This window comes from Carcharodon carcharias, chromosome 5, assembly GCF_017639515.1.
Source record: "Carcharodon carcharias isolate sCarCar2 chromosome 5, sCarCar2.pri, whole genome shotgun sequence".
NCBI classification, from domain to species: Eukaryota; Metazoa; Chordata; class Chondrichthyes; order Lamniformes; family Lamnidae; genus Carcharodon; species Carcharodon carcharias.
The window spans coordinates 51,490,943-51,517,820 of record NC_054471.1 but is presented as its reverse complement, the minus strand read 5'-3'; the positions used below and the strand labels follow the sequence as shown (position 1 = coordinate 51,517,820).

The following is a 26,878-nucleotide window of genomic DNA, read 5'->3' as shown; positions in this document are numbered from 1 at the left end:
ATGCGTCCCGTGCTCCGCCTCCTCCCCACCGCCGCAAGCGGGTCCCGTGCCCCGCCCCCTTTCCCTCGGCCGCGCGCGCGTCCCGTGCCCCGCCCCCTTACCCCCGGCCGCGCGCGCGTCCCGTGCCCCGCCCCCTCTTCCCTGGCCGCGTTCAGGAGGAGCAGGGACGGAAGCGGCCTCCTTATCGTAACCAACCCGGTACAGACACAAGACAGGTCAGCCCCGCGCCCTTTCATCTTACCTGGTCGTCCTTTGAAGCAATTACTACCTCCCGTACTTATATACTCCTCACCTCCGTTCCCTAATTCTTGAGCCCCCGGCTCCGAGTCCGCCGCTTTTTCACAAACTCAAACCGAACGGCACGCCACTTCGTGCATAACATGCGTCATCGGCACGTGACCCCCGGCTCGGCCCTCCCTCCTGGCAGCGGCAGGATGGGCCAGCGGGAGACAAACAGCGACAGCGCGATACCACAGCGCCACCTGCTGCACTGAAGGACCACAGCTCCCAGTCTCAGGGTTTACATAATGTATTAAAGCTCCATTCGGTCAACAGCACTGCAGCTATTCACACGCCTTATCTGGAAACATATTTCGTTTCTTTAATCGTTATTTTTTGGCTTTTATACTATGAAAACCTTTACCATCTAGATTTCTCCTACGTTATCACCGACCTCCCCTTTTGTTTTTCCTCCTTTCACTGACTCAAAACTATTCTGATGAAGGGTCATCAACCTGAAATGCTAACTCAGTTCCTCTCCACAGACGCTGCGGGACAATGCTGAGTATTTTGTGTTTTTTATTTCAGATTTCCAGCATCTGCAGTATTTTGCTTTTTTTCAAGACTTTGTAAGTTCTTGATACTATTTGAACTTAAAACCCAGTTTTGTTCATTTGAAATAGTTTGGTGAAATAACTCAGGAAACTTTAATAAGTTATAAACTAACACTTATCACAGCAAAGCAGTGACTTTACAGGCATACTACGGTTCTTGCTTCCTGGTTCAGCTTTGGGCACAGGTCGACACTCGGTCTCTGTTCTCTCTGTCACTTCTGTGCTCTTCTGCTTCCCTGTGGGCAGCAGGCTATACAAACTTCAATTTCAAACTTGGTGCGTGGCTTGGTATTATGACACAGCCGATGGTAAAGGCTGAGTTGTTCTAATCTTAGAGGGAAACTTGTAAGAACTGTCAAAACCCATTTTTGCAATTTGTATGTTTCGAGATGCAGACTTTGAGTTCAGGAGTAATAAGACCACCGAGTCTCAAGATGTTTGTTATAAAACTAAATTAAACATTTAATAATACAAGAAAGATTGTAAATGATACATATGCCTACAAAATTACTACTATAATAACTACAAAAATCCTCCAATTAATCCAACTCAGTTACACCCCTGTTAAGGCAACAGTAAATCTTGTAGATTTAAACAGACACCTGGCAAAGCACACCTTGAACAGTCCCATTCAAAACAAGTTTCTTTCAGCTCTGAGTCCTTGCAGACAGCAGCTTGAGGCTTACAGGCTGGAGTCTTCTCACACTTGTTGGATCTTAAAATCCCTCTACCTTACACACAATCTCCTTTCTCCTTTATACATATCTTTCTCTTTGAATCTAAATTTTCCATTGTATTACTAGGCTATTAATTTTACCTCTACTAACAATAACATCCTTTTAAAGCACCAATTTTATTAGTAAGCTGAAAAAATAAATAATTGCTTGGCGTCTTCTAGGTAGGTGCAAGATTTCGCCCGCAGTCTTGAATGGTTTCTTTTAATAAATGCAAATTTACACTTTACCTTCTACCCTCCTTACACTCATCTAATTAACATCTCAAAACTACAATACATCAAAGCATCCAGACTAGCTGGCTTTAATCAATTAAGACACACACAGACCCCACCAGAACTCTATTTTTTTTTAAATTATATCTTCTTGACTTCCCCTCCTTATCGAGAAATGAACCGTCATAATTCTAAAAGGCAGCTTTATTTTTTATTAACCCATATTTCACTATCTCCTATACTTAACAATATATTTACACAATTACATTAACAGATGCATGCTTTAACATAACATATAAATAAATCCTTGGTATCAGCAGAAATCATTCCAATTTAGATGTCCAGGTTTTAAAAATGTCCAATTTCCCCTTTAGGCTTCAAACTCTTGATAATGCATCTGCAATCATATTCTCTCATCTGACGACATTTATTATCTGTAGATTAAATGGTTGCATTAATAAACTTCACCTGAATAGCCTTGCACTTCTGTTTCGAAATTAGCCCAGAAACTTTAAAAGATTGTGGCCTGCATAAACAATTGTTTCTGATGAATTGTTTACCACATAGATTTCAAAATGCTGGAATGCTAACACCAAACCCAGCGTCTCCTTTTCAATTGTTAAATATCTTCTCTGTTGTGCATTCAACTTTTGTGAAAAATACCCTATCAGTTTTTCAATTCCAGTGTCATCAACTTGTAACAGTACGGCCCCAATGCCTTCATCACTTGCGTCAATGGCCAAATTAAATTGCTTGGCATAATTGGATACTGCCAAAACTGGTGTCATAATTAATAGAGTTTTGAATCTATTAAATGCCTTCTGACACTCTGGTGTCCATTAAAACTTCTTGTTCTTTTTTAATAGTTCAGTCAGTGAAACAACCACACTGCTAAAATTTGGTGCAAATTTCCAGTAAAACGCATTCATGCCCCAAAATCTCAAAACTACTTGCTTTGTTGTGGGCCTTGGGGAATCCACATTAGCCTTGACTTTCACATCTCTTGGAGCCACCTTACCATGCCCAATGGTATGGCCTAGATGCATATCTTGCGCTTTTGCAAATTCACTTTTAGCCAAGTTCATCACCAAATTAGTTTCTTGTAATCGAGTAAATAATTCTTCCAGATGCTGTAATTGCTCATCCCACATCTGACTGTAAACTATTAAGTCATCAATATAAAGCACAATTGCTTAGACTTGCAATGACTTTGTCAGTTTTTGAAATATTGCAGGTGCATTCTTCATACCAAACGGCATGACTTTAAACTGATATAGTCCATTTGGCATCACAAAAGCCAATATCTCCTTTACTCTCTCTGATAACGATGCTTGCCAATATCCTTTTAACAAATCAATCTTTGTGATAAATTTTGATTGTCCCACATTCCCAAAGCAATCCTCCAACTGTGGTAAAGGAAATTAATCCGCTTTGTCCCTGCAATCACCTTTTGATAGTTCACACGCAACCTTTGTGTTCTATCTGGTTTCAATACCAGTACAATAGGTGAACTCCAGTTACTGCAACTAGACTCAATGATATCATTTTGAAGCATGAAATCAATTTCTCTCTGTACTTGTGATACCTTCCAGATTTAACATATAAGGGTGTTCACTTACCAAAGATGAAACTTCTACAGAGACATCATGTGTAGCTAAATCTGTCCTCCCCAACTTATTCCCACAAATAGGTTTCTTTGACTGCAATAGCTTTTCAAAATCACTGACACTTGCCTGGAAGGTAACTCAAAGTACCCTCTTGTTTTCCAGTTTGATTGGAGGAAAATCAGTTTCAGGGGAGGTGATAGCATAGTGTTATTGTCACTAGACTAGTAATCCAGAGACCGAGGATAAAGTCCTGGGGACCTGGGTTCGAATCCTGCCATGGCAGATGGTGGAATTTGAATTTAATAAAAAATCTAATGATAACCAGGAAACCATTGTTGATTGTTGTAAAAACCCAAATGGATCACTATTGTCCTTCAGGGAAGGAAATCTGTTGCTCTTACCTGGTCTGGCCTACACGTGACTCCATACCCACAGCAATGTGGTTGACTTTGAAATGGCCTAGCTAGCCACTCAGTTGTATCAAACCACTACAAAGTCACAAAAAAGGAATGAAACCGGACGGACCACCACGTGTCGACCTAGGCACCAGAAATGACAACGGCAATCTCAGCCCTGTCGACACTGCAAAGTCCTCTGTACTAATATCTGGTGGCTAGTGCCAAAGTTGGGAGAGCTGTCTCACAAACTAGTCAAGCAACAGCCTTACATCATCATCCTCACAGAATCATAACTTACAAATAATGTCCCAGGACAGGACAGACCCAGAAGAGGTAGCGGCACCGTGGTATATAGTTGGGAGGGAGTTGTCCTGGGAGTGCTCAACATCTACTCTGGACCCATGGAGTCTCATTGCATCAGGTCAAACGTGGGCAAGAAAACCTCCTGCTGGTTACAAAATACCAAACTCCCTCAGCTGATGAATCATTTCTCCTCCATACACTACTTGGAGGAAGCACAGAGGGTGGTTAGGGCACAGAATTTACTCTGGGTGGGGACTTCAATATCCATCACCAAGAGTGGCTTGGTAGCACCACTACTGACCGAACTGGCCAAGAACTAAATGACATATGTGCCAGAATGAGTCTGCAGCAGGTGGTGATAGAACCAACAAGAGGGAAAAATATACTTCACCTCATCTTCACCAACCTGCCTATTGCAGATGCATCTGTCCATGACCGTATTGATAGGAGTGACCATCGCACAGTCGTTGTGGAGATGAAGTCCCATCTTCACATTGAGGACACCCTCCACCGTGTTGTGTGGCACCATGCTAAACGCTAGATTTTGACTAGATCTAGCAACTCAAGACTGGGCATCTATGAGGCGCTGTGGGCCATCAGCAGCAGATTTGTACTCAAACACAATCTGTAACCTTATGGCCCAGCATATCCCCTACTCTACCATTACTATCAAGCCAGGGAATCAACATTGGTGCAATGAAGAGTGCAGGAGGGAGTGCCAGGAGCAGCAACAGGCATACCTAAAAATGAGGTGTCACTCTGATGAAGCTACAACACAGGACTACCTGCATGCCAAACAGCATCAACAGCAAGTGATAGACAGAGCTAAGTGATGCCACAACCAATGGATCAGTTCTAAGCTCTGCAGTCCTGCCACATCTAATCATGAATGGTGGTGGACAATTAAACAACTCACTGGAGGAGGAGGCTTCACAATTATCCCCATCCTCAATGACAGAGGAGCCCAGCACATCAATGCAAAAGATAAGGCTGAAGCATTTGTTATAATCTTCAGCCAGAAGTGCCAAGTGGTTGATCGATTTCAGCCTCCTCCAGCATCACAGCTGCCAATTTGATTCACTCCACATGATATCAAGAAACATCTGAAGGCATTGGACACTGCAAAGGCTATGGGCCCTGAAAATATTCCGGCAATAGCACTGAAGACTTGTGCTCCAGAACTTGCTGCGCCCCTAGCCAAGTTGTTCCAGTACAGCTACAACATTGGCACCTACTCAGCTATGTGAAAAATTGCCCAGGTATGTCCTATACACAAAAAGCAAGACAAATCCAGCCTGGCCAATTACTGCCCCATCAGTCTACTCCATCATCAGTAAAGTGACAGAAGGCGTCATCAACAGTGCTATCAAGCGGCACTAGCTTAGCAATAACCTGCTCACTGACACCCAGTTTGGCTACTCAACTCCTGACCTCATTACAGCCTTCGTTCAAACATGGACAAAAGAGCTGAACTCTCAAGGTGAGGTGAGAGTGACTGCCCTTGACACCAAGGCAGCATTTGACTAAGTGTGGCATTAAGGAGCCCTAGCAGAGCTGGATTCAATGGGAATCAGGGGGAAAACTCTTCGCTGGTTGGAGTCATACCTAGCGCAAAGAAAGATGGTTGTGGTTGGAGGTCAGTCATCTCAGCTCTAGGACATCACTGTTTGAGCTCCTCAGGGTAGTATCCTTGCCCAACCATCTGCAGCTGCTTCAGCAATGACTTTCCTTCCATTGTAAGGTCAGAAGTGAAGATGTTCGCTGATGATTGCACAAGTTCAGCACCATTGGTGATCCCTCAAATACTGAAGCAGCCCATCTCCAAATGCAGCAAGACCTGGACAATATCTAGGCTTGGGCTGATAAGTAGCAAGTAACATTCGCACCACACAAGTGTCAGGCAATGACCATCACCAAGACAGAAACCAACCATCTCCATCTGATGTTCAATGGCATTACCATCACTGAATCCCCCCACTATCAACATCCTGAGGGTTACCATTGACCAGAAACTGACCTGGACTAGCCATATAAATACTGTGGCTACAAGAACAAGTCAGAGACTATAAGTCACCTCCTGACTCCCCGAAGCTTGTCCACCATCTACAAGGCACACGTCAGGAGTGTGATGGAATGCCCCCCACTTGCCTGGATGACTGCATCTCCAACAACACTCAAGAAGCTTGACACCATCCAGGACAAAGCAGCCCACTTGATTGGCACCACATCCACAAACATCCATTCCCTCTACCACTGATGTGTAACATCTACAAAATGCACTGCAGGAATTCACCAAACTCCTTCGACTGCACCTTCAAAACCCATGACCATGACTATCTAGAAGGACAAGGGCAGCAGATAGGTGGGAATACCACCAAATGGAAGTTCCCCTTCGAGACAGTCATCATGCTGACTTGGATCTATATCACTATTCCTTCACTGTCGCTGGGTCAAAATCCTGGAACTCCCTTCCTAACAGCACTGTGGGTGTACCTACACCACATGGACTTCAGCGGTTCAAAAAGGCAGCTCACCGCCACCTTCTCAAGGGCAACTAAGGATGGGCAATAAATGCTGGCCCAGTTAGCAACACCCACATCCCATGAATTAATTTTAAAAAAGAGTCCTGCACTTCTACCTATTTCTCATTATCTCCCACCACTAATACCTTTTTCTGTTCCTCTTCCCTGTCAAAGTACTTGTAAGGCATATTTACATGACCCACCCTCTGCTTCTTTCTTCTGTCTGTCTGGAATATTTATTAAATAATTTACTTCTCTCAATTTCTTTTCAATCCTGTATGGCCCACTAAACCTTGCCTTTAATGAGTCACTCAGTACTGGTAACAGAAGTAGCACTTCCTCTCCAGCAATAAAATTCGAAGCTATATCCTTCCTGTCTGCTTTCGCTTTCATCACTTGCTGTGATATCTTTATACATTCCCTAGCCAATTCACATGCTCTGTCTAATCTCTAAAGATTGATACATAATCCAGGAGAGTAGTTTCTGGATTTTGACCCACCAATTTCTCATAAATCAATTTCAGTGGTCCCCTCACCTCATGACCATAAACTAATTCAAAAGAACTAAAACCAGTCAATGCGTTAGGAGCATCTCTAACAGCAAATAACTAGAATGGAATCCCACTATCCCAATCCTTGGATAATCCTGACAGTTAAATGCATGGCTCAAAGATTGGTGTGGGAGGAATGGATTTCAGTTCATGGGGTACCGGCACCAGCACTGGGGTAGAAGACAGCTATTCTGGTGGAACGGGCTTCACTTGAACCATGCTGGGATCAGTGTCCGGGCAAATCGAATGACTAGGTCTGTAAAGAAGGCTTTAAACTAAATAGAGGGGTTGAGGGTTCTGGAGAGGGGATATGTAGGGTAACAAAGCTAAAGGACATGGCAGCGTTGCAGGGCAGTTATTTAGGCAATGATACCCAGAGTGTGACAGGAAGAGACAGAGTCCAAACATTTGAAAACAGTAACAAATAGAGTCAAAGGGGGAAAAAGTGATAAGAAGGCAAAATTAATGGCTCTTTACCTAAATGGACATAGTGTTCGGAAAAGAATTAATGAATTCACAGCACAAATAGAGGTTAATGGTTATGGCTTAATAGGCATTACAGAGACATGGCTACAAGGAGATCAAAGCTGGGAACTAAATTTGCAGGGGTATGTGATTTTTCAAAAGGACATGCAGGTAAGAAAGGGTTGTGGGGTAGCCTTGTTAGATGGAATAAGTACAATAGCAAGAAATTATCTTGGATCAGAAGACGTAGAATCCATATGGGTGGAGGTAAGAAGTAACAAGGGGAAGAAGACATTGGTGGGAGGAGTCTATAGGCCCCTTTTCAGTTGCTACGCTGTAGGATGGAGAATAAATCAGGAGATAATGAGGGTATGTAAAATAGGCAGTACATTAATCATGGGTGACTTTAATCTTCATGTAGATTGGGAAAATCAAATTGGCAGAGATAGCCACGAGCAAGAATTCATAGGGCAGAATTTTATTGCCCCGTTTCGGCGGGGACAGGGCTGTAAAATGTGGCAAGATATTCTAAATCCCATTGACTTCAGCCGGAACATAAAATCCCGCTGCCGTAAAATTCTGCCCATAGAGTTTATTCGGGACAGTTTCCTAGAACAATATGTTGTGGATCCAACCAGGGATCAGGCTATTTTGGATCTGGTAATGTATAATGAAGCAGGATTAATAAATGATCTCAGAGTAAAGGATACCCTCGAAAACAGTAACCATAATATGGTAAAATTTAACATTCAATTTGAAAGTGAGAAACTTGGATCAGAAACAACTGTGCTAAGCTTAAATAAGGGTAATTACAAAGGAATGAGGGATCAGAGTTGGAATGGACTGGGAAAGAAGTTTAGCAGAAAAGATGCTTGATGAACAATGGCAGACGTTTAAGAAAATAGTTCATGACTCCCAACAGAGATATATCCCAGTGAGGAAGAGGCATTCTAGGAAGGGGATAAACCAACAATGGTTAACCAAGGAACTTAAGGAGTCATCCTTAAGGAAGGGAGACAAATTGAAAGAAAAAAGCATACAATGTGGCAAGGATTAGTGCTAAGCCAGAGGATTGGGAAAGTTTTAAAAAACAACAAATGATCACCAAAAAAAAAATAAAGAGGGAGAAAATAAACTTTGAGGGTAAACTAGCAAGTAATTTAAAACAGACAGTAAGAGCTTCTTTAAATATATAAAAAAAAGAAAGAGACTAAAGTGAACATAAGCCACTTAGAGAATGAGGCTGAGAAATAATAATGGGGAACCAGAAAGTGGCAGGGGAGTTGAATAAATAATTTGCATCAGTCTTCACGGTGGAAGATACTAATAGTATTCTAAAAATACTAAATAATCAAGGGGCAAAAGCAGGGAAGGAAATAAATACAATACTATCAAGAGGGAAAAAGTACTAGGGAAACTAATGGGACTAAAGGCCGATAAGTTCCCTGGACCTGATGGGGTTGCATCCTAGGATATTAAAAGAAGGAGCTGCAGAGATAGTGGCTGCACTGATAGTATTCTTCCAAGAATCCAAGGATTCTGGAAAAGTCCCAGAGGATTGGAAAACTTCCTAAGTAACGCACCTTATTCAAAAAGGGAGGGAGACAAAAAAACAGGAAACTATAGGCCAGTTAGCTAAATATCTGTAACAAAAACAGAATTACCTGGAAAACCTCAGCAGGTCTGGCAGCAGCGGCGGAGAAGAGAAGAGTTGGCCTTTCGAGTCCTCATGACTCTTCGACAGAACCAGCATCCGCAGTTTTTTGTTTTTATCTCTGTGTTGATGCTGCCAGACCTGCTGAGTTTTTCCAGGTAATTCTGTTTTTGTTTTGGATTTCCAGCATTCGCAGTTTTTTGTTTTTAGCTAAACATCTGTCATTGGGAAAATGTAATAGATGTATTTAGAAATGCATAATCTAATCAAGCAGAGTCAGCATGGCTTCATGAAGGGGAAATCATGCCTGACAAATTTATTAGAATTCTTTGAGGAGGTAACAAGCAGGATAGATAAAGGGGATCCAGTAGATGTAATATATTTGGATTTCTAAATAGCATTCGATAAGGTGCCACACATATGGCCACTTAATAAGAGAAGAGCCTATGGTGTTGGGGGTAGTATATTAACACGGATAGAGAATTGGCTAACTAATAGAAGACAGAGGGTTGGGATAAGGGGGGCATTTTCAGAATAACGACCTGTAACTAGTGGAGTGCCACAGTGTGGAAGAATAAAATACATCTATACTTATGAGAGAAATAAACTTAAAATCCATGTACAATGAAATTACTGTAGAAAGTCCCCAAACTGTCACGCAGCCAGCACATAAATTAGCAAATCAAAGGGCCAGTGCTACCTTCCCAGACTAAGGGGCTCCAGATGTCAGATACTGTGGCAAAATCTAAGAGAGAAAAAACTATTGTGTGTGCATTGCCCAGGATATGTAACCATTAACACTATCTATTTGCTGAACCATTGACATTGTCCTGTCTTCTTGCTAAACCATTGACATTGTTCTGTCTACTTGCTAAACCATTGACATTGTCCTGTCTAATCGTTAAATCATTAACACTTGTCGCTATCCTTTGAAGCCATTTGAAACTATTGTGATTGCCCAAGTTTCTGTCATGAACCTTTTGCTATATCTATGTGTGTAAAGAAGGTTAGACAGAGTGTCAGCTAACTCCACTGTAAGCTGCTGGGCTCTCCGTGTTATCACGATTTTAATAAAAGGCTTCCGAGACAAACCTTCTGGGTCTGAGTGTTCACTCCGATTTCCGTGACAAATTGGCGACGAGGATGGGATCCGACTGAAGTCCTGTGGCCTCTTAAGTTGGAGAGGTAATTGAAAACCTGGACCCTCAGATCTCTGAAAAAGAACCCTTGCGGAGAAAGGGAGAGACTCTCCAAAGTTGGGGAGAGTACGAACTGCATCCTAGCTGAAAGGAGGAGTGCAGTTAAATAGTGTCCCAGCTACCTCTTAAGTTGGAGAGGTGAAAGGGGGACGTAAAGCATCCTAGCTGAAAGGGGGAATGCTTGAAAAAGGGTAGCTACCGACCAAAGAGACTTAAGTGACCCGAAGAATCGGAGGACTTGTTAAGGAACTTTTAAACACTGGTGAGCGCATAGGGTAGGAAACGCGCCGCACTGTTAATTGTGTTTTCTTTGCAGAAGAATGGGAAGTCGCAACAGCAGAGCGGTCTCTGCCAATCCCCCCGCTTCTCAACGTACTAAGAACAAACTGAAACCAGCGAAACTGGAGCTTAAATTAGGAACTTTGAAGATGGGTAAGAAAATGAAAAAAGTAGTAGTATACCCAGGGGTTCGAGTCCCCTGGAGGTGAAAAGTAACTAATTTCTGTGTTTTCTTTTGTGTATATTATTAAGTAAAATGGGAAATATGACATCAAAGAAACCCCAGGTTCCCCCTTTGAAGGGAACCCCAAATGCTTATATGTATGTCCGTTGCGGTCCTGAAATTGTCCAATATGTTTCTGATTGGGTTAAATGGACTCAAAGTAAAGGAGAGAGCTTCCCACCAGCTGGAACTTTTAATCGGAACAGATTTGAGTGCTTATAATATGTTTTAAGGAAAGTAGATAGTCCGCTACTGAATTTTCTATAACTTAAAAAAAGTGAATTGATCTAAGTTACAAGAGCTGTTTGTGCTGAAGAGAGAGAGAGAGAGAGAACGAGAAAGGGTACCCCAGGGGGTTAATAAGCAATTGACAAGCAGCAGCAGAGAAAATGTGTGCTTTTGTCAGTTTGAAGGTCCCTATAGGTGGAGCCTTCAAGATCCCTTTATTCCCCCCACTGCTACTCGAAGCTTCGCTTAGAGTTAAGTTCAATATTATAGGAGTATTGATACATACCTTTATCTATGTGTTTGTTTGTGCAATGAAGCATTTGTATGTGAGCTTTAATGTGTTTTCTTCCCTGAATTGTCTTTTGTGTGAGTAGTTGAGCACTTTAGCGTCGAAAGCCCCATATTAGATTAAAGGAAAAATTTATTCAAACATTCCAAAGATTTGAGTATAAGGTTTGAGTTGAGATTTCTGGCAAAAATCATAATTTGAAGGTAGTGTAAAGATAAAACAGGGCTTGCCTTTGTTTGAGGTGAACCAACCCTTGTACCACCCCCTTGCAGACTAGTAGGGACTAACCCTCATCATCAGCTTCCAAACTGATTGGGATTAATACATACGAGTTAGTATTCTAAAATTCTGAGAAAAAGAAATTACTTGAAATTCAGAAAGATTCTAGGAAAACGAAAAGACATAAACACAAGGTCTAGGTGGTTCCAATGGATAAAAAGGGGTTTCTTATGAAGAGATGAATTACATATTAAAGGAAATCTGCTTTCCAAAAGCACTGGAATTTGAATTTGGGACAATCTTGAGATGTAAAGTGCAGTGTAATTTAACAGGGTACTTTTGAATGCTATCTAAGATAAAGAATGTGTTGATAAACATACGGAAATTATAACTTGGATACACATCATTACACATGAAAAAGAGGTTGTTTTAATTTTGATAGTGTAAATTACAGTTCTTACAAAGTTTAAAAATTTGAGGTTTGGTTCTTGATAAAGTTCTCAAAAAGGGAATTTTCATTTTAAAAGGTCTCACAACAATTGGCACTAATTCAAATGCTGCAAGCTTTTGTATTTGTAAAGTCTGTTCCCAAAATATGAAGCTAAGCTCAAGACCTTGACAAAGTTTGGCAGAAATCCAATTTTTGGCTGAGTTAATGAACCTGGGATAATTCTAAAAAAGGGTCAGACACAATTTAGTGGGTTACTTTTAAGACAATAAAATCTTTTGAGAAGAAGAAAAGGAAGCAAAACATGTCAATACCTGATTTCTGTTTTTAAAGCTGTTATGAGAATATTTTATTTATTTTAAAGTCTCTCCAGGCAACCTGAACAAGATAAGATGATGGTAGCTGTTGCAAGTGTAAAATGGTATGAGGCAAGTAGGAGAATGAGTTAGGGAAAGAGGACATAATGTACAAACTGTTTTAAGGGAAATGAATTTGATAATCTGGCCGTCAACTGAGGCATTGGAACTGCACGGGGGAGATAAGCAAAGATCTAGAGATAGAGATCCCCGTTGAAATGGAACAGTTAATATGGCCTAAAGAGTAAGGAAACATTTTAAACAATCAAGACAATAGATAAATTGAACTCAAGAGAACCTTAGGATGATCATGGTCAGGAAAGAAAACTTAGATCGGCCTTTTCCTTATGGTTATGAGCCCCCTTTTGATGATGAAGATACTATTCCTCATTAGTATTAATCTAAAAGTTTTAACAAGGAGGGATTGTGGAAGAATAAAATACATCTATACTTATGAGAGAAATAAACTTAAAATCCATGTATAATGAAATTACTGTAGAAAGTCCCCAAACAGTCACGCAGCCAGCACATAAATTAGCAAATCAAAGGGCCAGAGAAAAAACTATTGTGTGTGCATTGCCCAGGATATGTAACCATTAAGACTATCTACTTGCTAAACCATTGACATTGTCCTGTCTATTTGCTGAACCATTGACATTGTCCTGTCTAATCGTTAAATCATTAACACTGGTCGCTATCCTTTGAAGCCATTTGAAACTATTGTAATTGCCCAAGTTTCTGTCACGAACCTTTTACTATATCTATGTGTGTAAAGAAGTGTTAGACAGAGTGTCAGCTAACTCCACTGTAAGCTGCTGGGCTCTCCGTGATATCACGATTTTAATAAAAGGCTTCCGAGACAAACCTCCTGGGTCTGAGTGTTCACTCCGATTTCCGCGACACACAGGGATCAGTGCTGGGGCCACAATTACTTACAATATATATTAATGACTTGATGAGGGAAATGAATGTATTATCATCAAGTTAGCAGATGACACAAATATAGGCGGGAAGGCAAGTGGTGAGGATGACACAAAGAGTCTGCAGAGGGATATATAGACAGGTTAAATGAATGGGCAAAAACTTGGCAGATGGAATATAATGTGGGAAAATGTGAGGTTATGTACTTTGGCAGGAAGAATAGAAGAGGTGAATATTATTTACATGGAGAAAGACTGCAGCACAGAGGGATTTGGGGGGTCCTCCTATATGAATCCCAAAAAGCTGGCATACAAGTTTAGCAGGTAATAGGCAAGGCAAATGGAATGTTAGCCTTTATTTCAAAAGGGAATGGAATATAAAAATCAGGAAGTCTTGCTGAAACTGTGCACGGCACTAGTTAGGCCACACCTAGAATACTGTGAATAGCTTTGGTCCTCTTATCTTAAGGAAGGATGTAGTGGCATTGGAGGCAGTCCAGAGAAGGTTCACTAGGTTGATCTCAGGTATGGAGGGATTTTTCTTATGAGGAAAGGTTGAGTTGGTTGGGCCTGTACTCATTAGAGTACAGAATAATGAGAAGTGACCTGATTGAAATATGTTAGATTCTTAGGGTGCTTAACAGGGTAGATGCTGAGAAGTTGTTTCCCCTTGTGGGAGAGTTTAGGATCAGAGGGCATAATCTCAAAGTAAGGAGTTGCCCATTTAAGACAGATGAGGAGGAATTTCATCTCTCAGAGGGTAATGAATCTGTGGAATTCTTTACTGTGGAGGATGTAGAGGCTGGGTCATTAAATATATACAAGGCTGAGATAGACAGATTTTTAATCAGAAAGGGGATCAAAAGTAATGGGGAAAAGTCAGGAAAGTGGAGTTGAGGATTATCAGATCAGCCATGATTTCATTGCAAAAACAATTACCTGGAAAAACTCAGCAGGTCTGGCAGCATCGGCGGAGAAGAAAAGAGTTGACGTTTCGAATCCTCATGACCCTTCGACAGAACATGATTTTATTGAATGGTGGAGCAGACTCAATGGGCTGAATGGCTCTTATGTCTTATGGTATTACGCTCTCATCATAGATTTTAAAGCTTGTTGCCATCTTTCCAAAGCTCCTTGTGACTTGGGATGATAAGGTTTTGACTTAAACTGTTTTATCCCCAAACTGTTCATTACTTCCTTAAACAGCTGTGACATAAAATTTCAATCCTGACCTGACTGTATTTCCTTAGGTAAACCATATCTTGTAAAAAAATTTAGTTAACTCTTCCACAATCTTCGAGGTTGGAATATTTCTCAAAGGTATTGCTTCAGGAAATCTGTTAGATGCATCCATTATTGTCAGTAAGTACTGATTTCCACTTTTAGCCTTAGGGAGGGGTCTTACGCCATCAGTCATGGCCCTAGTGAAAGGTTTTTCAAATGCCGGCATTGGGATTAAAAGTGCCAGTTTATTCACTGCTGGTGGTTTCCCTATCACCTGACATGTGTAACATATCCTACAGACTTTGATTACATCCCTATGCATCCTGGCCAAAATAAATGTTTCTGAAATTTTACCTGTGTCTTTCTAATTCCTAAATGTCCCCTCATTGGAATTTCATGAGCAATCCTCAGAATCTTATTTCTATACCCTGATGGGATAACAATCTGATAAACGTCCCTCCAGCTTTCATTTGCTGAAATATGATCCATCTCCATTTTCTCATTAAAATATTACCTTAAAGATAATAACATTCTGGAATACATTTTGCCTCTGTTTCTGAGAAAGCTGTCTGATATAACCATTTTAATTGCAAACTCTTTTGCTGCAACTCGATTAACTGCCTTGTGTTAAACACTTCTGCTGAATTGTCCTCTCCTGTGTCTTTCTGGGTAATGTTATGAAACACAGTGCCTGCTAATTGGATTTCAATACCTTATTCCTGCCTTTGAACTGTCTGTCCTCCTTGTTTTTCTTGTTTCAACCTCTGTGCCTGTGAACTCATTATCACACAATCTGGAAACAATCTAGGATGCTCTCTATGTAACACCTTTGTTGAAAACACTTCTACAGGCTGCTCAACTATTATAGGTATCACCCACATTTATGATCCAGCTATATCATTAGCCAGAATAAATTGAACCCCTGCAATGGGCAATTTTTCCACTACTCCTACAGTCACTTTGCCAGTTTTCCACTTATTTTTTTAAATTTATCTCCCACAATGGAATAGGTTTAGCAACTCCATGAACCCCACTTATTATTAGCTGTTCCTGCAATACTCCCTCTGAACAACACACATCAGTATCCCACAACATTAAAGGATTGACTAGCCCCTGTGTCTCTTAAAATTTTAACATCTTTACCTACTTCACTGTGTACTCATGGAAAGACTTTCCCTTAACACATAAAATCTTTAAACGCTTCTGCAAACTGCTCCTCACAATTCTCTTGGGTAAACTGTGAACACATTCCCACTTCTTTACCTATCACTGATTCTCCTTGTTTTACTTGTACACAAACCATTTGTTTTTCCTGTGCCTGAACCTCAGAACCCACAGTACTTATACTCACAGAACTTTTCTGCACCCTAATAATTTCAACAGATCTTCCCTGCAATTTCCAGTACACTGACCTTGTGTGCCCTACTTTATTACAATTAAAATACCTCAACTTTTTAATGTTGCTTCTACCCTCAGCACCTTCCTTTTTATTCTGAGAAAAAAACTCCTTGGGAATTTCCAGCTACTCCTTCTCTTGCCTGACTACCTGCCATCCTTTCACCTTCCTACTTTCTATCCTTTTCCGATTTGAAAGTGAAGGAAAAAAAAGTTTAGCTCTATGATCTAACTCATAATCATCAGCCATCTCTGCTACTTTTCTTACCATTTGAACCCTCTGTTCCTCCACATTACCTCTCACTATCAAGGGAATTGAATCTTTAAATTCTTCTGAAATAATTATTTCTCTAAGAGCTGCACATGTTGTCTCTAGTTTTAATGCATGTATCCACAGGTCAAAACTATTTTGTTTTACTCTCCCAAACTTAATATAAGTTACAGCCCAGGCTGTTTTCTCATATTCCTAAATTTCTGCCTGTATGCTTCAGGAATCAACTCATATGCACTCAGAATAGCCTTTTTCACCATATCATAATTTGCCAACATTTCTTCTGATAGAGAAGCATATACTTCATGTGCTCTACCCACCAATCTGGATTGTAACAATAATGTCCAGTTCTCCTGTGGCCATCTCATCAGTTTAGCTATCTTCTCAAATGAAATAAAGAATGCTTCAACATCTTCTTCCTCAAACTTTGGAAGAGATTGTACAAATTTAAACATCTCCCCACTGGATTTTAGGTTTGAGGATTTTTCCTCATTAGAACTTTGCTCAGAATTTGAGGTCTCTTTTTTAACTTCCAGCCTTTCAAGCACACGTTCTCTTTCCTTGGTTCTCTCTTTCATTGCTAACTTTTCCCTCTGGAGATCAAGTTTTCGCATTTCCATTTCTTTTTGAAATAACCTTCCTTTTTCCCTTTCTTTTTCTGCTGCCTTTAATTCCAGTTTCTTTCAGTTCCTTTGCTTGTTCAAGTTTAAGCTTCTTCATTTCTAACTGAAGTCGCGCTACCTGAAGCTGTGACTCATTAGTGTCAGATTTCATTTCTAACTTCAAATGCTGTGCTATACCTTCACTTTTTTCTGCTTTCCTAGCCCCTGAAGGTAACTCCAATTGTAATTTAACCACCAACTCTGTTAACCTACTCCTGGATACTTTATGTAAACCAATCAGAGTTATACCTTCTACTTCGAAAAAAGGTTTAGCCATGGACACAGCATTTTTGCAGTCTCACCACTACAAAAACCTCACCCCCAACTCCTGAATTCAAAATGCTTCTCATACTCGTAACCTTAAGACTCACCAATTCCAAAAAGTCAAGGAGTTTCAAAGATATCATGGACGAGCCCCCAATTATTATGATGCAGCCAATGGTAAAGGCTAAGTTGTTCAAATCCTGGAGGGAAACTTGAAAGAATTGTCATAATCCATTTTTACAATTTGTATGTTTCGAGATGTAGGCTTTGAATAAGACTATCGAGTCTCAAGAGGTTTTTTTTAATAAAACTAAATTAAACATTTAATAATACAAGAAAGATTGTAAATGCATATATACATCTACAAAATTACTACCATAATAACTACAAAAACCCCCTAATTAATCTGACTCTCAGTTACACCCCCATTAAGGCAACCCTAAATCTCATAGATTTAAAAAGACACACCCATTCAAAATGAGTTTCTTTCGGCTCTGGGTCCTTGCAAACAGCAGCTTGAGGCTTACAGGCTGGAGGTTTCTCACACTTGTTGGATCTTAAAATGCCTCTACCTTACACACAGTCTCTTTTCTTCTCTATACATATCTTTCTCTTTGAGTGTAAATTTTCCATTGTATCACTAGGCTTTTAACTTTACTTCTAACAATAACATCCCTTCATCCCACCAATTTTATTAGTAAGCTGAAAAAATAAAACACATTGCTTGGCGTCTTCTAGCTAGGTGCAAGATTTCACCTGCAGCCCTAAATGGTTTCTTTTAACAAATGCAAACTTACACTTTACCTCCTACCCTTCTAAAGTTTACCTAATTAACATCTCAAAACTACTATACATCAAAGCACCCAGACTAGCTGGCTTTAATCTAATTAAGACACACACAGGCACACACATAGACACAGACCCCACTAGAACTCTATTTTTAAAAAAATTCCAATAACATTATTACATCTTCTTGATACTTCGTCAGTAAAAGCTGCTGTTTATTAACTCTTTCCAAGCCCACAACCCACAGTGTGATCAGTTATGTTATTGCATTCTGATTGACCTACATGAGGTGATGCTATTTCCTAATTGGTTTAAGGGGTGTGTGATCAGTCTGTGATTGATCCTCAAGAATGATGGTCATCGATTGATGTCAGATCTCACTATCCTCTGATTGATTCCTTAAAATGTGAATTACTTATAAGGCCATCGTCCTCATCATAGATTGTTTCTGTCACTTTTATGACTTCTTGCTAAGATGAAAGGATGTTTTACGATATCTTCCTTGACCATTTGTTTAGGATTGGGAAAGTGCACTGTCACATCCTCATGAATGATACCTTGAGTTCATCATCTCAGACTTTGCTTAATTGCTGCAGATTCCTCATTAAATCAGAACCTTTATCAGTGGTTGTTTTAGAGGCCATTTGCTGTTTTTCCCTCTGTGATGGTTAGTAATTGAAATGAGTTACTTTGGTTTTAAAACAAAGGATAGAATGGAAAAGTTGCTTGTAACCTGTTATACAGTTACACAACTAGCCACACTGTTACAAAAGTTAACTGTAATACAAAGAATACAATGAGCCAAACATAATTGCTTTTCTTCGAAAACACTGCCAATTAAAACTAACTTAATGTAGAACACAGCTGTTGTTATTCTTTCCTCCTCTCTGCACAATAAATCCCTTCTAACTTTCCTTTGCTAATAACACCAGGTTTCGATAAGGGTAACAATGTAAGCTTGCCTTGAATCAACCTTGAAGGAGGCAAGTTCTTGCAATGTGGCTCTGAAATGGCAATAAGTACAACAGGGGCCTCTCCAGTCCCATGGTGCACTTCTCGATCAAATGAAGCTAAGCAAAGTCACATGACATTAAATACTGAAGTCCTCTATAGATTACAGTTTAAAAAGGATAATATACTATTAGGTTAATCGATTAATATACTTTGATTGTGTGTAAACTAAACTAAAACTAATCATTAAACATCAATTTCCCTACAGCTTCACTCACTTGCAGTCATACATAGACTGAACTATGATTTTTAATGAGAGAAGTCCATGGAAGGCCCTTAACTTCATCATTAATAACCGGCGCCCTGGCAGCATAGCCTGGAAGTCTGGATCCTGCTGAAATCTTGATGCACACACATGCACACTAAAAGCGCACTGCATTTGAACTTCCAACTTGGGATTTTTTAACTGCACAGCTGAGTACGCCACACTGAAGGATTTAATTGATGTCACAGCGCTAATTTCCCCGAGATGCCCCGATGATAGGCAAGTGTTTACATGGATTTCTTTACACACTTTCATTCTTGGTCTAACTGTAGTAAAGAGAGGCAGCAGGCATTTTGGAGAGATTCTTTGGGTGGGTGAGTTTCATTATATATGTTTAAAAGATGTTGAAAGTAGAAGTAATGTGCAGAAAGTGTAAAAAAGATAGAAATTTTATTCTTTTCACAACCTTTTCATGCAATTCTGATGTTTATTCCATTAAAGAGTCACTTCATATTTAACAATGTAGGTTTGACTCACTGAAGTGTCTGCAATAAGTAATTTTGTAAAATATGTGTTTACGATGCATTTTAATGCAGTGTGGTGTATTTCAGTTTTAAGAGTCCCTTTAATGTGATGTTGATCCTTAGAAGCTTCTCAAATAGTTGAAGTATATGAAAAGGAGTTCAGCTTTCACTATTACAAGTATGTAATTTGGCCATTTCAATTGCTTTAGAAAAATGTAATGCTTAAAAGGACAAATGCAAACCTTCTAACAGCTGATCTGAACCATTTCTCTGACAGGTATTCCAGAATCCAGTGCAGATTACAAACTTGATCTAGAGTCATGTTCAACAGCTGGTATATTACAATTGCTGCTCTGCCTATCAGAACCACCCTACTTCTGTTGAGGGCTCAACGCAGGCGCAGGGACCATGAGAAGAGAATCAGGAAACATGTCTGCATTCAACTTGGAATTAGCGACATGTGCCACACATTGCAGAATGCTGCAAGGACCTGCATTTGCCAGGCAACTGAAGCAATTTTTCATCAGGCTTCAGTTTTTATTAATTTTGACATGTCCCCTTTCAGGATGAAGGAGTGGTCCCTTGCATTCCACAAGATTGCTGGTTTCCCAAAGTTATTGGGGCTATCGATGGGACACATATTCTGTTGAAGATGCCAGTAGATGAGGCTGTTTCATTCATCAGCAGGAAGGGGTTCCATTCGCTGAATGTGATGATAGTGTGTGATGCCCAAATGAAGATCCTCAATGTGCATGCAAACAATCGGGAAGTGCCCATGACACATTTGACCCGGCGAACTCAATGTTGCACCAGACCATGACAGCATCACCAGGAATTAGAGGATGGCAACTGGGTGATAAGGGATGGCTTATAACACCACTTCGGAGGATCACCAATGAAGCACAGGAGCGATATGATCGTGCACATGTAGCAATGCATCAGGTGGCGAAAAGGACAATTGGAATTCTAAAGGCACGTTTTTGATGTCTGGACAGGTCAGGGAGCAGGTTCCAGTATGCACCTGCAATAGTCTCAAAGATATAGTACGTTGTAGTATGTTGTGCATTGCACAACTTTGCCCTCCAGCAAGGACTGAACCTTCACCCTGAAGTTGACTTGGCGCCAGAAATGGCGGAGCTAGAGGAGGGCAATGTGGAGCCTGATGCACACATGCCTCCTGGAGCATGTGAGAAGGCCCAGGCTCCAGCTGCAGCCAGGGCAGCTCGAGATCGCCTGGTCACTTCTCCTTTTGGACATTGAACTTTGAAAATTCACCATGTGTCCCTCCCTCCCTTCCTCCTTCCCTCCCTCCTTCCATTCCAAAATAAGACAAGAGAACTGTTGTGGTAAAGTTTTAAAAAAGGTTTCATTTTATTTGTGCAAATGTAGGAATGTGAGGTAGTTATTATTCAAAATGTTGTAGTGCAGCTGCTTAAGTTAAAGGTTACACTGTTGTCAAAAATGTAAGATTTTGTATCCGTTTCATTATTTTTGTGATTAACATTTTGCACATAACTTCACAGACTGCTATAAATATGTAATTACAACATTTCTTTTATCCATTCATGGGATGTGGGCTTCGCTGGCTGGGCCAGCATTTATTGCCCATCCTTAGTTGTCCTTGAAAAGGTGGTGGTGAGCTGCCTTCTTGAACCGTTGCAGCCCATGTGGTGCAGGTACATCCACAGTGCTGTTAGGAAGGGAGTTCCAGTACTTTGACCCAGCAGCAATGTATTTCCAAGTCAGGACGGTGAGTGACTTGGAGAGGAACTTCCAGGTGTTCCCATTTATCTGCTGCCCTTGTCCTTCTAGATGGTAGTGGCTGTGGGTTTGAAAGGTGCTGTCGAAGGAGCCTTGGTGAATTCCTGCAGTGCATCTTGTAGATGGTACACACTGCTGCTACTGTGCATCAGTGGTGGAGGGAGTGGATGTTTGTGGATGCGGTGCCAATCAAGAAGGCTGCTTTGTCCTGGACGGAGTCCAGCTTCTTGAATGTTGTAGGAGCTACACTCATCCAGGCAAGTGGGAAACATTCCATAACACTCCTGACATGTGCCTTGTTGATGGTGGACAGGCTTTGGGAAGTCTGGGGGTGGGTTGTTCATCGCACGATTCCTAGCCTCAGACCTGCTCTTGTAGTCACAGTATTTATATGACTAGTCCAGTTCTGTTTCTGGTCAATGGTGACCCCCAGGATGTTGATAGTGGGGGATTTGGTGATGGTAATACCATCAAACATCAAGGGGTGATGGTTGGACTCTCTCTTGTTGCCGATGATCATTGCCTGACCCTTGTGTGGCGCAAATGTTACTTGCCACTTGTCAGCCCAAGCCTGGATATTGTCCAGATCTTGCTGCATTTGGACATGGACTGCTTCAGCATCTGAGGAGTCATGAATGGTGCTGAACATCGTGCAGTCATCAGCGAACATCCCCACTTCTGATCTTATGATGGGAGGAAGGTCATTGATGAAGCAGCTAAAGATGGTTGAGCCTTGGACACTACCCTGAGGAACTCCTGTGGTGATGCCCTGGATCTGAGATGATTGACCTCCAACAGCCATCTTCTTCCTTCATGCTAGATATGACTCCAACCAGTGGAGAGTTTTCCCCCTGAATTCCATTGACTCCAGTTCTGCAAGGGTTTCTTGATGCCACACTCAGTCCATTCTCATCTCACCTCAGGAGTTCAGCTCTTTTGTCCATGTTGGAACCAAGGTTGTAGTGAGGTCAGGAGCTGAGTGGCCCTGGCGGAACTCTGGCAGGTTATTGCAAAGCAAGTGCCGCTTGACAGCACAGTTGATGACCCCTTCCATTACTTTATTGATGATGAAGAGTAGACTAATGGAGCGGTAATTAGCTGGGTTGGATTTGTCCTGCTTTTTTGTGTACAGGGCATACCTGGGCAATTTTCCACAAGGCTGGGTAGATGCCAGTATTGTAGCTGTACTGGAGCTGCTTGGATAGGGGTGCAGCAAATTCAGGAGCACAAGTCTTCAGTGCTATTGACAGAATATTGTCAGGACCCATAGCCTTTGCAGTATCCAGTGCCTTCAGCCATTTCTTGATATCATGTGGGGTGCATCAAATTGGCTGAAGACTGGCATCTGTGATGCTGGAGATCTCTGGAGGAGGCTGAGATGGATCATCCACTTGGCACTTTTGGCTGAAGATTTTAGCAAATGCTTCAGCCTTACCTTTTGCACTGATGTGCTGGGCTCCTCCATCATTGAGAATGGGGATATTTGTGGAGCCTCCTCTTCCAGTGAGTTGTTTAATTGTCCACCACCATTCACGAGTGGATGTGGCAGGACTGCAGAGCTTTGATCTGATGGTAATGGTAGAGTGGGAGATATTCTGGGCCATGAGGTTACAGATTGTGTTTGAGTACAATTCTACTGCTGCTGATGGCCCACAGCGCCTCATGGATGCCCAGTCTTGAGTTGCTAGATCTGTTTGGAATCTATCCCATTTAGCATGGTGGTGGTGCCACACAACACATGGAAGGCAGGGCTTCGTCTCCACTTGACTGTGCAGTGGTCACTCCTACTGATACTGTCAAGGACAGATGCATCTGTGGCAGGCAGGTTGGTGAGAAGAGATCAAGTATGTTTTTCCCTCTTGTTGGTTCCCTGGTGGTTGCCATTGAGCAAAAACTGACCTGGACTAGCCATATAAATACTGTGGCTACAAAAGCAGCTCAGAGACGAGGAGTCCTGCGATGAGTAACCCACCTCCTAACTCCTCAAAGCCTATGCACTAGGCACAAGTCAGGAGTGTGATGGAATACTCCCCACTTGCCGCAGACCCAGTCTAGCAGCTATGTCATTTTGGACTAGGCCAGCTCGGTCAGTAGTAGTGCTACCTAGTCAGCCTTGGTGATGGACAGAGTACATTCTGTGCCTTTACCACCCTCAGTGCTTCTTCCAAGTGGTGTTCAACATGGAAGAGCACTGATTCATCAATTGAGGGAGGGCAGTATGTGGTAATCAGCAGGCTGTTTGTTTCCTTGTCCATGTTTAACCTGATGCCATGAGACTTCATGGGATCAGGAGTTGATGTTGAGGACTCCCAGGGCAACTCCCTCCTGACTGTATTCCACTGTGCCACCACCTCTGCTGGGCCTGTACTGCCGGTGGAACAGAACATACCAGTGATGGTGATGGTGGTGTCTGGGACATTATCTGTAAGGTATGATTCTGTGACAGAACATACCAGTGATGGTGATGGTGGTGTCTGGGACATTATCTGTAAGGTATGATTCTGTGAGGATGACTATGTCAGGCTGTTGCTTGACTAGTCTGTGAGACAGCTCTCCCAATTTTGGCACCAGCCTTCAGATGTTAGTAAGAAGGACTTTGCAGGGTCAAGAGGTGGAGGAGCCAGTGTTGGAGGGAGAGGGGAGGAACCCTAATGTCATCCGCATCGTCCCCATGACGTAACCTCCTGTGTCCCAGATGCATGCCCAGTAGGAGGTTGATCTAAACTGGGCAGCTGCTGAACAGAAGGTGCAGGCACTGCTACATGACTAGCAGCAACTGTCTGTGAACTGCAAGGCACCTGGCCGTAGGGTGCAGCTTCAGGCGTTACAATCTTAGTTAGAATCTCACAGAGACACATAAGCTCATTCTGCTCTTTAACATTTGTTAAGACCTGTATTGTAGTTGTGAATTGGCCTCACAACTTTCACTTCTCTGTGATAGATCCCTGCTTCAGCCAGTCAAGGATAAACTCATCATCATCATCATCATCATCATCAACTGCATAGGCCGCAAGTTGCCTGTGTGGTTGTGGAGGTGGGGGAAGCTTCTGCTGCCAATGCCACAGGCTGCTCGCTTCCTGAAGGTTCTGAGTGCCCTCCTTCTGACACAGCAGTCATATCATCACAGGCCTCCCCTTCGCCAACCACCATTAAATTTAGCATCAACACAGGACTTCCACAGCATGGCATCTGTCCTGCTGTGTGGATAATTACCCAGGTAAGTCTTGTACAAACAGGACAGATCCAACCCAATCAATCACTGCCCCCATCAGTCTACTCTCATCAGTAAAGTAATGGAAGGGATCATCAAAAGTGCTATCAAGCAGCACTTGCTTTGCAATAATCTGGTCACTGACGCCCAGTTTGGGATCGGTCAGGGCCACTCAGCTCCTGAACTCATTACAGCCTTGGTTCAAGCATGGACAAATGAGCTGAACTCCCCAGGTGAGGTGAGAGTGACTGCTCTTGACATCAGGGCAGCATTTAACCAAGTGTGGCATCAAGGAGCCCGAGCAAAACTGGATTCATTGGGATTTAGGGGGAAAACTCTCTACTGGTTGGAGTCATACCTAGCACAAAGGAAGATGGTTCTGGCTGTTGGAGGTCAATCATCTCAGCTCCAGGACATCACTACAGGAGTTCCTCAGGGTAGTGTCCTCGGCCCTACCATCTTCAGCTACTTCATCAATGACTTTCCTTCCATCATAAGTTCAGAAGTGGGGATGTTCACTGATAATTGCACAATGTTTAGCACCATTCGTGACTCCTCAGATGCTGAAGCAGTCCATGTCCAAACCTGGGCAATATCCAGGCTTGGACTCACAAGTGGCAAGCAACATTCATGCCACACAAGTGTCAGGCAATGACCATCTGCAACAACAGAGAACCTAACCATCGTCCAATGATGTTCAATGGCATTATCATCACTGAATCCCCACTACCGACATCCTGGGTGGTTACCATTGACCAGAAAATGACCTGGACCCGCCATATAAATACTGTGGCTACAAGAGCAGCTCAGAGGCTAGGAGTCCTGCGATGAGTAACCCACCTCCTAACTCCTCAAAGCCTGTCTACTAGGCACAAGTCAGGAGTGTGATGGAATACTCCCCACTTGCCTGGATGAATGCAACTCCAACAGCACTCAAGAAGCTTGACACTATCTGGGACAAAGCAGCCCAGTTGATTGGCACCAGATCCACAAACATTCATTCCCTCCACCACAGATGCACAGTAGCAGCAATGTGCACTATCTACAAGGTGCACTGCAGGAATTCACCAAGGCTCCTTTGACAGCACCTTCCAAACCCATGACCACTGCCATTTAGAAGGACAAGGGCAGCAGATAGATGGGAACACCACCACTTGGAAGTTTCCCTCCAAGTCACTCACCATCCTGACTTGGAAATATATCGCTGTTCCTTCACTGTCGCTGGGTCAAAATCCTGGGACTCCCTTCCTAACAGCACTGTGGGTGTACCTACAACACATGGACAGCAGCGGTTCAAGAAGGCAGCTCACCGCCACCTTCTTAAGGGCAACCAGGGGTGGACAATAAATGCTGGCCCGGCCAACAAAGCCCACATCCCGTGAATGAATAAAAAAATTACTTTCAAAGTTTGAAATCTTACCCTCCTGCAAGGCCTCCCCTTTCTCCACTGCAGCTACAATGTTGCATTGCTGCGATATACTCACCTCCGTTACATCTTGATCCTGTTCAGGTATCTCTGCTGCTGCACCAAACTTATCTACATTGGCATCTGATGGGACTGTGGCATCTGTGAGAGCAAAAAAAGGCACAATTATTTTCTGTAACAAATTAACTGCCATCTTGATGGCGTGAACACAACTTTTTTACCTCCACTCATTCCCACATCTGATGCGCCACTCTTTACCATGGAGTTGGAGAGACTCATCAGCCTCCATACCTGCTCCTCCTGTTAGGTTGTTAATGTACGTCAGCCCCCCTCCAGTCAGTGAGCGTTCCTGGCCATTATGGGCCAGCTTCATCTAAAGAAAGAAATGGAATTTTTTGTTTTTTATGAAAAACTGACTGTCCTGCCCTGTGTCACATTTTACGACTTCTGGAGACAAATGAAAGCTTGTATTCTGTGGGACCTTTTGTTCCATTATAACACTTATGATAAACCCAGAGCCATCTCCAAGGTAAATGTATTTTACAACATCTCTAAAAGTTAGCAAATAAACTGCATTGTCTTATCGAGATTGGATGGAACTGGTCCATTGCGTCTCCAAGGCAACTGCATTCTTTACTTTTATTTTTCTTTGTGCTCCTCTCCACAGATGCTGCCAGACCTGCTGAGTTTTTCCA

The 26,878-nt window shown here is 42.0% G+C and overlaps 1 protein-coding gene and 1 long non-coding RNA gene across 3 annotated transcripts in view; one reads left to right on the top strand and one right to left on the bottom strand.

The window, feature by feature from the left end:
* The window catches only part of atg5 (ATG5 autophagy related 5 homolog (S. cerevisiae)), a 207,221-nt gene extending 206,821 nt beyond the window's left edge, over window positions 1-400 (bottom strand). The window contains exon 1 of one of the 2 annotated variants that reach the window (XM_041188010.1): window positions 293-400. The gene's annotated coding sequence lies outside the window, so the exon portion shown is untranslated. Of the gene's footprint in view, window positions 1-241 lie in introns of both variants that reach the window. The other variant, XM_041188009.1, reaches the window with a different exon arrangement.
* LOC121278012 lies at window positions 144-21,252 on the top strand. The gene is made up of 4 exons (XR_005943032.1): window positions 144-215; window positions 808-848; window positions 10,798-10,913; window positions 20,063-21,252. It is a non-coding gene; the product is annotated as an uncharacterized LOC121278012 (long non-coding RNA).
* The last annotated feature ends 5,626 nt before the right edge of the window (window positions 21,253-26,878 follow it).